General features: G+C 37.9%; 1 protein-coding gene and 1 long non-coding RNA gene across 4 annotated transcripts in view; one reads left to right on the forward strand and one right to left on the reverse strand.

Moving 5' to 3' along the window:
- VMP1 (vacuole membrane protein 1) overlaps window positions 1–12,524 on the forward strand; it is a 132,383-nt gene that overhangs the window by 117,350 nt on the left and 2,509 nt on the right. The window lies entirely within an intron of this gene.
- On the reverse strand, window positions 1,784–12,452 carry LOC138447181 (uncharacterized). The gene is made up of 4 exons (XR_011259705.1): window positions 12,183–12,452; window positions 11,417–11,637; window positions 11,027–11,110; window positions 1,784–2,191 (listed from the first exon to the last, which is right to left on the reverse strand). It is a non-coding gene; the product is annotated as an uncharacterized lncRNA (long non-coding RNA).

A 12,524-nucleotide genomic window follows, 5' to 3' on the forward strand; every position in this document is an offset into this window, starting at 1 on the left:
GCTTCAGCAACACGTGAACCGTGAACTTCCTGATGTTCAAGCTGGTTTTAGAAAAGGCAGAGGAACCAGAGATAAAATTGCCAACATCTGCTGGATCATGGAAAAAGCAAGAGGTTTCCAGAAAAACATCTATTTCTGCTTTATTGCCTATGCCAAAGCCTTTGACCTTGTGGATCACAATAAACTGTGGAAAATTCTGAGAGAGATGGGAATACCAGACAACCTGACCTTCCTCTTGAGAAACCTATATGCAGGTCAGGAAGCAACAGTTAGAACTGGACATGGAACAACAGACTGGTTCCAAATAGGAAAAGGAGTCCGTCAAGGCTGTATATTGTCACCCTGCTTATTTAACTTCTATGCAGAGTACATCATGAGAAACGCTGGACTGGAAGAAACACAAGCTGAAATCAAGATTACGGGGAGAAATATCAATAACCTCAGAAATGCAGATGACACCACCCTTAAGGCAGAAAGTGAAGAGGAACTAAAGAGCCTCTTGATGAAAGTGAAAGAGGAGAGTGAAAATGTTGGCTTAAAGCTCAACATTCAGAAAACGAAGATCATGGCATCCGGTCCCATCACTTCATGGGAAACAGATGGGGAAACAGTGGAAACAGTGTCAGACTTTATTTTTGGGGGGGCTCCAAAATCACTGCAGATGGTGACTGCAGCCGTGAAATTAAAAGACGCTTACTCCTTGGAAGAAAAATCATGACCAACCTAGATAGCATATTCAAAAGCAGACATTACTTTGCCGACTAAGGTCCGTCTAGTCAAGGCCATGGTTTTCCCAGTGGTCATGTATGGATGTGAGAGTTGGACTGTGAAGAAGGCTGAGAGCCAAAGAATTGATGCATTTGAACTGTGGTGTTGGAGAAGACTCTTGAGAGTCCCTTGGACTGCAAGGAGATCCAACCAGTCCATTCTGAAGGAGATCAGCCCTGGGATTTCTTTGGAAGGAATGATGCTAAAGCTGAAGCTCCAGTACTTTGGCCACCTCATGCGAAGAGTTGACTCATTGGAAAAGACTCTGATGCTGGGGGGTATTGGGGGCAGGAGGAGAAGGGAACAACAGAGGATAAGATGGCTGGATGGCATCACTGACTGAATGGACGTGAGTCTGAGTGAACTCCTGGAGCTGGTGATGGACACGGAGGCCTGGCGTGCTGTGATTCATGGGGTCACAAAGAGTCGGACACGACTGAGCAACTGAACTGAACTGAAAGCCAAGGAAGCATGAAAGATGAATCCTGAGAGTAAGGACAGCTATGGAATATAATGTAGAAAGAGCAGATAGGCTTTGGACAAAACAAGTCCAAGTTTGAATATAAACCCTGATGACACAGGCTGCTTATTTAATTCCTCTCTTTATCCACTTGTGATTGCTGTTCTTGCAAACAGTGTTTCTTTTGACTAGCATTTCTTCCCCAGTTTCAGGAGACCACTGGTAATCCTTTTAACTTGCAGTCAAAATGTGAAATGTCCTGTCTCAAAATACCCTACATGTAGTTGCAATGCGCTCATGTCAGTGATTTAAAATTCTAAAGCATGTGGATTTTTTAAATGCCTTTCCTCTCCATTTTTATGTTGCCTCTTTTCACCTCTTGTTTTCCAAAGTTTCTGCTGACTGTGAACAGAATGGTCGAGCATTAGGTGACTGTTTTGTGTGCTGTCAGGGAAGATTGAGGAAGGCCTACTTCTCCTAAAAAAAAAGTACCCATTTCTTTACTCTCTGATGAGTAAAATGCCTTTTACCAGGACAAAGTTTTTCATCAAAGAGTTTACAAGTAATGAGATACTGTTTATTAAACGCCATGAACACTTCACACACAGTTGTGGATACTGTTTAGTTCTAATTGCAGTCCTGTATGATCAGTATTTTCCTTTCTTTTATTGATAAGGATGTGGACTCAGAGTGGCTGTAAAGAACACATATAATTTTTTATTTTAGTCTTTTTAACTTAATAGCGTGTGTCAGACTATCCGTAGTCTTTTGAGACTTTTGCTTGTTGTTATGGTGCCAATATTTTTGTGTGCTGCTGAAATCGTTCGTTTTGGGTTCCTCCTCGCTAAGGGGGTCACCCACACCCTCGCTCTCAGGGTATGCGTCTCTGCCTTGCTTCTAATGAAGCAGTTTCTCCACGTGCTCTCCCACTTGTCGTGCTGTGTCTGGTAATAAACTTTGTACCTGGGGGAAAAAAAAAGAAATTGTTCATTTTGACCATTATATATTATCCCATTAGGTAATTATTCATCCACTCTCCCACTGATAAACATTTGAAATGTTTCTTTTCTTTTTTTTTTTTTGCAAAGAGGTTGGACATAAGCAAGATAACTCTTAGTTTTGATAAGTTAGTCTTGCTTGGGGTCAAATTTTGTCTAGGCAGGTGTACCTGTGGCCTGCCATGTCAGGCTACTCACCTCCCCAGGTGGCAAGGAAATAATCATTTAGAGTTGACTGTTACATCTCTGGTGGTGAGATTTCTTATCAGTTTTATACAGCTTTGAATGCTGTACTGATGGCTGAAAGAAATATCCCTTCCACAAATGGCTTCTAGTCATAGTGTGACTATGAAATGGCCCAGCTACATAATTAAGTATGCCTTTGACCTGTTTTAGTATATCATGTCATGGTATAACAGTCCTAAGGTCCCAGAGAGAATATAAGCCCTACCTCCAAACTTTATTGTAATTTTAAGGGTAAATAATTCCCCTCCCTTGACCAGAAATAATAATTTGTAGATTTATTTCTTGCACAGTTTTGGAAAGTAACCATTAGTATCAGTAGGCTTAGGGAAAGATATCCCTGTTATCTACTCCTAAATCAAAGGGTTTATCTAGTTATATATGAAAATCTGAACAGATACAATGTCAGTAACATATTCTGAAAGGTTAGAAAAAGGTAATAGCCTTGAAAAAGCCTTTTGCTTTATGGTGTTTTTGTCAAGAGGACAAAGAAGAGGATCTGCAAAAAGATTAAGCATGTGATGGGTTTGTTTTCACTCTCTTGTACCCTAAGTTGAAGTAAGTCAGAGGACAGAACCAAGGAACCAGGGAACTTTGGAGCTTCAAAGGCCTTACATTTGTTACAGTCTTTTTTTTTTTTTAAATTAAGATTTTAAACTTAATTTTTATTTAATTTGAGATTTTCTCCAATGAAAGACTTGGACCTGTTTCTTAAAGAGCATGACCAAAGTCTAACTTTAAAATCATGATTAAGATGACATGTTCCGGTATTCTCACGAAATAGAGGATGAGAATTCCCAGAAAATAGCATCAAGGGTATGACTCGTAACAAGCCATAAGTAGACCATTGGCTCATTGTTCGGTTGCCAGGGTCTTATTGGAAGACAAAGTCCCCAGTTTCACCACACAAGAAAGTTTCCATAATTCAGTCATTGAACTCGGGGGATGGGGTTGACTGGAGCAGGGACTTTTTACCAGATACAGAATGTTCCATGCTCTGCTGTCTCCTATTTCTGAGTTAACTTGACGTTTGACCTCAGAGTCGGACTTGCCTGTGGCAAGAAAGATCATTTTAACCAGAGTAATTAAGTGCTTGAATCTTAATGTTGTTTCTTGTTGCTCACTCTGTGACAGGTGGTCAGAATGAGCTCTGTTGGCCTGGACTTTTTCTTCTACAGAAAAAAAATCTGTCCTTTCATTTTAAAATATAATGGTTTGCATACTCAGTTGTCTGACTTTTTTTGATCATTGTAAGATAATCAGAAAAAGTTATGGAAGTGTGGAACACAAATAATTGTATTAACTGGAAGAGGATACAGAGATTTTTAAGACCCCAGCTGCTGAGACTCAGTTGTACATACTGACTTTAATATAGATAATCTTCTATACTTCAGGTAGAAAACTCCTTCCTCTTCATGTCCTTTTCCTGTAGTTTATCTTCTCTTTTGACTCTTAACTCTTTTGTATTTTTGTTATAGATACAGAGAGGCAGGATAGTGAAAGGTTAAAGCAAGATCTCTGGAGTTAGATTGTAAAGTGAGAAATGGACATTGTATCAGGAAGTTAATATTAACCATAATTAGAGCATTTCAGTAGAATGAGGAATACTGAAACCCAGTTATATCAGACTACATTGTGAGTAAAGAAAAAGTCAGGCCAAGGTCACACCTGACACATTTTTGTGTTCTATAAATATTTGTGGACTAATTGAACTCATTTATTCATTATTAGGGGAGACCTCTGTATATTTTAGGTTGAGGGAAACACTCTAGTAAAAAGCTAGAGATGGAAAATACAAATGAAAGAAAAAGGAAGGACATGGGTTGGATATTAGCATTTAGTAAGAACTCTGCCAGATGCTTTACATATTTTTATGAAACTGCATAATAAAATCTATAGGGTATTATCACTGGCATCATGGGAAACTGAAACGTATTCAAATTCATGTAAACAGTAAGAAATGTAAGGAGATAGGATCAAAAGCCTGAGTGGGTTGATTTATCCTCCTTAACCACTTCTTCCTTCAAGGCTGGAATGAAGATTTCCAAATCTTTTGAGGTAGAGGAGAGGGACATTGAGATAGCTCTGTAGAAGACAGTGAAGAAATCTGCTTGAAATTGGAGATTTGGATGAGAGAGCTGGTTTCCAAAGGCTGCCTCATGTGACAAGAAGCTGGCATGAGTTCTTTCTAGCCGGTCTCCTTGTTCACACTTGTATCAGCCTGGCACTGCTGAAACTTGGTGCTACCAGTGTTATTTTGAGAAACCTACTGGGGTTTGTACTGTAGGTTTAAATGCATTTTTCCCCCTTATTCTTCTAATCACCCTTCTGAATGAAGTTTATTGAGGTCAGAGATCCTGGCTTTTCTTTTTGAGGTTATCTACTGCATTTAGTGATTTTCTGCCTAACGGTTAGAGTAACTAGATTTTTCTTGATGGGATTAAATTCCCGTCAATATTGTCACTTTTTTTTTTAATCCATTTACCATCATGATATAAAGGCCAGTGAGGTTCCATGCTATTTCACCTTAAGTTTAAAATTCTACCAACTATTCTTTATTCTTGACCTTTGGGTCTGTGAGTCCCTGTTGCTGATTTCTTTTCTTTCTTAGAACTCAGTGGGTCATTCAGCCAACCACAGATGAATTTGTCACCATATGAAGCTACCATCAGTCTGTCATTTTCTGTAACTGAAATCAGTTGATTTTTAACAGGGTTTTGTTTGGCAGCCAATCACTTTACTTGGTTCTCATAGACCACTTCTTTAGCTCTGGCCTCATTCATTAACATAAATGCCTGTTTGGCTTCTGTTGCTCACGTCTACATTCTGAAATAAGGTTTGTTTTCAAAAGCTTCCCTTTAATGATAGCGTATTTCAAAGAGTAGCTGCTAATTGTAAGGAGGTATTACTTTCATTCTGATTCTCATAGAAAACAATTCCAAATGTTCAAAAGCAAGTGCCATTGCCAATTACTTTTTTTGAGAGACGCTGTGATAGAAATATGCTGTGAGGCAGTAGAAACCACACACCTGATGTTTCTCGATAAAGCAGTGGTCTTCCTTCAGCGCAGCAGCTAAGAAACTGACGGTGTCAAGTGTTTATAATTCTACTCAGCGCACAATAGGCTAACTTGAGTACAAAAGAGGTTTTAATGATTTGAAAGGGGCACAGCTGTGAATGAAACTCAAGCTGTTTTCATCCCAAATCCTGAGGTTGAATCACAGCGAATTTTAGATGGTGCCAGAGACTATCAACTCAGACTTATGTATATGAGAAAGCCCTAGATTTTAACACTTTCATTTCAGTCACCTAGTATTACTGGATCTCAGTTTTACCAGGTTAAATATAAGTTGATTTGCAGCTGACACCAGTTCGTTTACTTGTCATATTCCTGGGTTAATTAGAGATCAGTTTGTTTCTCTTTTTCTTTCTCCAATCTCTGAGGACTAAAAGGCTATAAATATTAATCAATGTTAGCATGATGGCCTTTGGCTTCTTCAGAAAAATTGATGAACTGCCTCCCCTCTTCTTGTCTTGCCTGCTTCATCTCCTGAGCAGTCTACCTTCGGAGGAAAGAAAGGTTTTGGTTTTTTTTGGGGGGGGGGGGTGGTGTTTTTTTGTGTTTGTTTTGTGGGTTTTTTCATTTGTAGGGCAATCTATCATTGTTGAATCAGGCTAGGAGCCTGGGATCCATTCTGAGTCACTATGAATAGAGTTTTAGTACTGGTCGGGCCCCAGGGAAACTGGTGGTTAAATACTGTGAGAATCTTTATCAGACAGGAAATGACAACTCATTAAAATACTAACCGTTAAGCCTGTTTAGATCCTGGCCTCACTGCCCAGTGGGGGCGGGGGTGAGGGGGGATGGTTATGGAGGAGTGGTGTTCAATTCTACTGCGTTTGACTAAAATGTGCACATTTCTGAAAACAAAAGAATTACTTATAAGACTGGTATCAAGAAAGGGCCTTGCTAGTCCACCTTGCCACTGAACTTCTGCTTTACTGTCATCGCCTCTTTTGTTCAGAAGACAGATGAGCGTGTAATGGAGGTGGGGTATGGATGGGCTTTTATTTCATCCTTGAAAATATATCCTACTAGTACCTTAATTGGGCTTTCCTGGTGGCTCAGACAGTAAAGAATCTGCCTGCAAAGCAGGAGACCTGGGTTCGATACCTGTGTTGGGAAGATCCCCTGGAGGAGGGCATGGCAACCCATTCCAGTATTTTTACCTGGAGAATCCCATGGACAGAGGAGCCTGACGGGCTATAGTCAGGGGGTTGCAAAGAGCTGGACACCACTGAGCAACTTAAGCACAGCACAGTACCTTAATTATAAAATTTAATCTCTTTAGCAGAAGAGTCTGTAGCTTCAGTCTAGAAGAGTCTGTTTGGGACTCCTCAGCTCCCAGGCCAAATCTCAACTGATAGAGGAATTCTCTGGAGTCAGAGGATAAATTTGATTTATTGATTTACATATAGTGATCCTCACTCAATAAAATTCTAAAAACTCTAATATTCATTTAAAACATAAATGTAAGTTTAACTGTGGGCACAAATCTCAGTTTCTTGAGTTCTGGCTGTCTAGGTTCTTAAAAGTCCTCCTTACAGTGGTCTATAAGAACCATTCTAAAGCATGAAAGGGCAAGAGAAAAGAGACCCTTAGTCTGGATCTTTATGGAAATAGCTTCCTTTTTTTCTCTAATATGTTACCTAACAATTTTACATTGAGTTGTTCTGCTAACTAAACCTCAGGATATTTTGACCTTTGGGGAACAGGTATAGTTTATATATATATCTGCATATTTATTTGTGGGTGTATATATATATATATATATATTTTTTTTGTATATATATAGTATTTGTACCCCTTGCAGTTTAGTTCCCTGGTCTATTCCAGTGGTCTCCACCATTGGTGGGACTAAAATAGAACTTCTATTTATATTTATTTTCATCTTTGTCATTTTCTTTTCTGTGTATTTTTGTAATGTAAATAGCATTATTATGGTTCTACAAATAGATATAATTATGGCTATACATCCATGGAGGATATAGCTTACCATCAGTCTGGTTGGCACTCCCTCAATCCATATGTCAGAAGATCACAAATTGGGTATTACAAGTACAGGGAAGGAGTGTTGTTGTTCAGTTGCTAAGTTGAGTTTGATTCTTGGCAACCGCATGGACTGTAGCCCACCAGGCTCCTCTGTCTGGGCTTTTCCAGGCAAGAATACTGGAGTGAGTTGCTATTCTCTCCTCCAGGGGATCTTCCTGACCTAGGGATTGAACCTGCATCTGCTGTATTGGCAGGCGGACTCTTCACCAGTCAGCCACCAGGGAAGCCCAGGATAAGAGTAGGCGTTCTCTGTACAAAAGGGGCTTACAGGGGGCATGCTGCAATTTACTGTTTTTACTATGCCCCATTAATCGGAAATATTTGCTAAAGTTAGCATGAAGGTCATCATAATGAGACATTTAAAATTGTTTAATGTTTCATCTATATTTTATCCTTTTAAATTTGTATTTATACATTTTACTCTTTGCATGAATAATGTCCATATATCAAAAATGTTCACAGACCATTGGTCTAGGCTTCTTTCTCTGCCTTTAAAAGCTGCTTTTGGTGCTATCAAAAAACAGGCTACTTCAAAAGACTATTATGCTGTCTGAATTATAGCAGCAGTAGACTTGATTAAACTCTTCTTTTCCCTTTCTTTTAATACTACCCCTGAACTGTATTTTGTAAAATCATTTTCTCACATTCATAAGCTTTCAGTGGTTTAACTAATCACACCCTGAGAATGTTATTTAGATTTTCTAATTAATCATCAGAGGAATGTTAAATAAATCAGCCTCAAAGTACTGCACAAATAGTGAAATAAAGGTTTAAAGAAATGTTTCTTAATTTAAAAAAAATTTTTTTTATGAACAACAAAGGTTTATTGCCCTTTAGGCTTACTTGAAATCCATGTCAGACAGTTTCTAGTATATTGGAAAGCCAGTGATATGACATACACAATCACATCAATGCTAAGGTCTTCCAAAAAAGTGGTTAAGAAAGCAGAGCTTATATTAGAACTTTATTAATAACTGTTTAATTCCCTTAGGCATTTCAGCTGCTTAACCTTCACATAGACACTGTGTAAATAGAGCTAACCAAGACAAATCAATTTTTTTAAAGTTTATGTTACTCTTGTGTTATTAAGCACTGTGCCCCAGTTTTATGATGGCACTTAATAATAATTATAGTAAAAAAAAAGAAGAAGAAGAAAAAACACATCTGGCTGGAAAAATCCAAAAAGAACCATGAACAGGAAGATTTCAGGTCTTTTAATAGTAAGTGCTAGTTTGATGACTATGTCCATGATGGAAAAGAGATTCAAGTAAATCAAATGGTATGTTTTTTATATCTAGTGAACCAGTTTGTTTGAAAGTAACACAGTTTGAAGGGAGTTCCTTGAAAACCAAATAACAATGACCTACGAATTTTTGGAATGGGTGTATATGCTCATGACTAACCAACAAATGAAAATGTAAGCACTGTGAAAAACCAGAGTAATCACATCACCCACTCGATGCAACCTCTGCCGATTGTGATGCTTCTTCTGGAAGATTTTTCTGGCTTTTTGTGGGAACACAGTGCAGACCTTTATTTATAATGAGTTGATATGGGGAGAGTTTAAGGTACAGATTTCTTATCAGATAAGTGATTCCAAAAACAGAGTTACATATGCTTTACAAACATAGAGAAAAATAATAGATTTTGTTTGTATATTGGTCAAGGCCCTTGACAGAATTTTGCAGAGAAGTTTGTCTTGTTTCTGTTTTAACATATACTTAGGTATATAAGCATGCAGAATATTGTTCCCATGAAATTCCTTTTGAGCTCTGGGTGGGTTTAGACTTCTGTGGATTTCTTTCCTCCTTCTCTTTTGTTTGCATTTTCTGAAAATTTCTTTCTTTCTTTGTTAAGTTCAAAAAATATTTCCATGTAAATAATTTGTTGGAAATTTGTTTCTTCATGATTATATTATATGAAAAGTGTTTTTGTATGTCAAGAAATAAATATCAACGTATTACTATCCACACAACTTTTTTTTTTACCCACCATGCTGAAGGTCTACAGCAAGGAAAAGTGGATGAGATTAATTTTACTCTTGCTTTTGTTTTCCCTTCTTTTTTCTTTAAGGCTTTGTCACCTAGAGAAAATGGCTGTTTACAAGGCTAGTTTAAGCATATTTAAATACAACCACTGACTGGAAAATAGTATTGAATAACTCTAATACTTTAAACTTAATCAGCACCTAAATGCAGCATCTTACCCACCCACTATGGGTTGAGATGAGAGTCCTTAGCCAGGTGAACAAGGTACTCTGAATTGAATGGCTTTCAGAAAAGGCGTTTAAGTTATTCCCTAAGCCAGCTATAAAAAGACACTCAGCTGTGTTGCAGGTTCTTCCTCCTCCTTTCTTCATGTGTGTACCGTAAATTAATCCTGGATGTCAGGATGGACTCTTTTTTTTTTTTTTCTAGAATGGGCTCTTACTTCTTTCTGCTGCTTGAAAATAACTTGAGGGATGAGGTCATGGGGATGGCATTCTTGTTTTCCTTAAATGCATGTTAAGAGTAAAAGCTATAATTTCAGTTTTTATCTAGTCCATTACTTAAAGAGCTTTAGTGTTAATTTAGAAAACTCTAGTATAAGAGTGCTTTGTATAAGCTGAGGCATGTGTGCCCTAAGCCATTGTTTATAGACATAAAAAAATTAAAACTAAGATTTTGAGGCATATATTTAAAAACTTGAGGATGTGACTAATAATCCATTATGTAACATTTATTACCTAGATTTCAAATATGTAAACTTTTTCGATTTATTTGGATCATGTGGCACTTATTCTTAATATTTTTGGTCAATATGTTGCTATAAAAGGCTTTTAACTTCTATTTTCAAGTGTTTCTAGCATCTTAAGAAACACTGAATCTCCCACCCCACCACCCAAAACTCTAAAGCATGTAATAACATAGCACCTTGAAAAATTAACCTCTTCATTAGCCCAGGATAATTCTTTGAAAGCTACACATTATGTAAACATATATTCTCTATCAGGCAAAAGAGTAGCCCTTAACACTTACCCTTTTCAGTTATTTTGAAAGGAATTTAGAATGATTGTTGCTAGTGCCTTCCTCATTTACCTCAACAACAGCAAAGTAGACCTTTCTAACATTGGGTCTTGAGTCTTAATTTTCTCTTTAAATAATGACTTGACCCTGGAGCCCAAGAATGGTTTGAGGAAAACTGTAAGCAATAGTTTTGCTTAACTTTGGTCTGAAGTTAGAGGTCTGAAGAAATAGGACACACATAACAGAAACCAGCTCTTGGAGGACATCAGAAAGGGAATGTTCAAGTCGTTGCTTGTATATCCTAGCTGTTCAAGTAAGCCTACAATCATTTCAGTCTCGCCAAATAAGTTTTTTTTCTTAACTAGCCCCCCTTGGGAGTTTAAAATGATGATATAAGGTATTGTTATTAAGGGTGAAAGAATACATTTCTGGGAATTACCTGTTGGTCAGTGGTTAGGACTTGGCACTTTCACTGCAGTGGAGCCAGGTTCAGCCCTTGATCAGGGAACTAAGGACCTGCAAGCTGTGCACCAGCCAAAAAAAAAATGAAAAGAATCAATTTCTGAAGAAAAGTTCTTAAAAATCTGCAATCTTCAAAGCCAGTCTTCTTACGCATTTATTTCATTGGATTTTTTTATATTTCTGTGGTTTATTTCAAGTGTAAGTGGATGCGCTATTTGCATTCTTTTACGTATTATATAAAGAACTACCCAGGGAAAATCTTTCTTTTAAAGAGAAAGTTTGTACTGTTGTTGCTTCTTTGTAGAATAGTCATTACCAAAAAACAGCAAACAGTTCAGAGACAGCTCTGCTGGTTTACCGTACTCACGTGAGGCCACACAGAAGGCTGTGAGAGGAAAGGAGGCTTCTCCATCTTTGAGATCTGTCTTACGGGTCTTCTGGAATCATCCATGCAAGTCACTGCCTCTGCTACATATCTCTCTTCAGGCCTTTTTACACATCTTTCAGTATTCCTTAAAGGACTTTTTAAACAACTTCACCCCACGCCGGTCTCTCTTTTCTGCCTTCAGTTTCTTTGGAATATGTCTTCTGTACCAAAAAATTGAGAAATTTATTACTGATTTATAAATTCTCTTATTCACAAATGAGTTCGTGTGTGTGTGTGTGTCTATGTGTGCATGCGTGTTTTGAATCCATATAATAATGATTTGAGTTCTTGGACATGGACCACTTCTTGCAGTTTTTTTCTCTCCCATAGCACCAATTACAGTTTGGATATAAAATAAGGACTCTATTAAGGGCTTGTTGGTTGATCATTAACAGACCCGAGAAAAGTGTCAGCCAGGAGTATGTATTTGTGACCCTCTGGTAAATATAGTAGCAAGAAATTTCTCTTCTGTACTCCTGCTTTTTGTTAGAGAAAGCAGCAACTGAAATTGTTCTAGAAAAAAGGTGGTGACATTAATACTTGCTTAGAGGAGAACTTTAGGTACTGTTGCAAATACATAAAATACCCTTTGCTGGCCCCAGGAAAATGACTGGGCTCATTTAGCTTTTAGCCCTGTTATGACAGATGAGAAAATATACGTTATAGAAAGTAGAGATGTTTGGTTTTCTAAGTCGCCCCAAGTTACCGTTTTTTTAAAATGCCTGCAAGCATTTCTAAATCGGGAGCCTGGTAGCTACAGTTGCCAAACCGGTTTAACAGCGCTGCCTGCACACATTCTAGGTGAGAGGGAGCTCTGAGTCCATAAACTTATCAGCGATCACTATCCCAGTCATCTCAGAACAAGTTGTTTAGTAATGTTGTGTAGTTTCTATGCAAGCCATCCACCATAAACCACGACGTGATTCAAGGTTCATAGTTCCTTCTTTGTGCCTTTGTTAATCACTGACTTCTGCCTGGTAGGAGGTGCCTCCCAAATTTGCTAATGCATTCTTTTTGGATAAGGATGACGCACAGATTGTCCTAATAA

Source organism: Ovis canadensis, chromosome 11, assembly GCF_042477335.2.
Source record: "Ovis canadensis isolate MfBH-ARS-UI-01 breed Bighorn chromosome 11, ARS-UI_OviCan_v2, whole genome shotgun sequence".
Taxonomy (NCBI): Eukaryota; Metazoa; Chordata; class Mammalia; order Artiodactyla; family Bovidae; genus Ovis; species Ovis canadensis.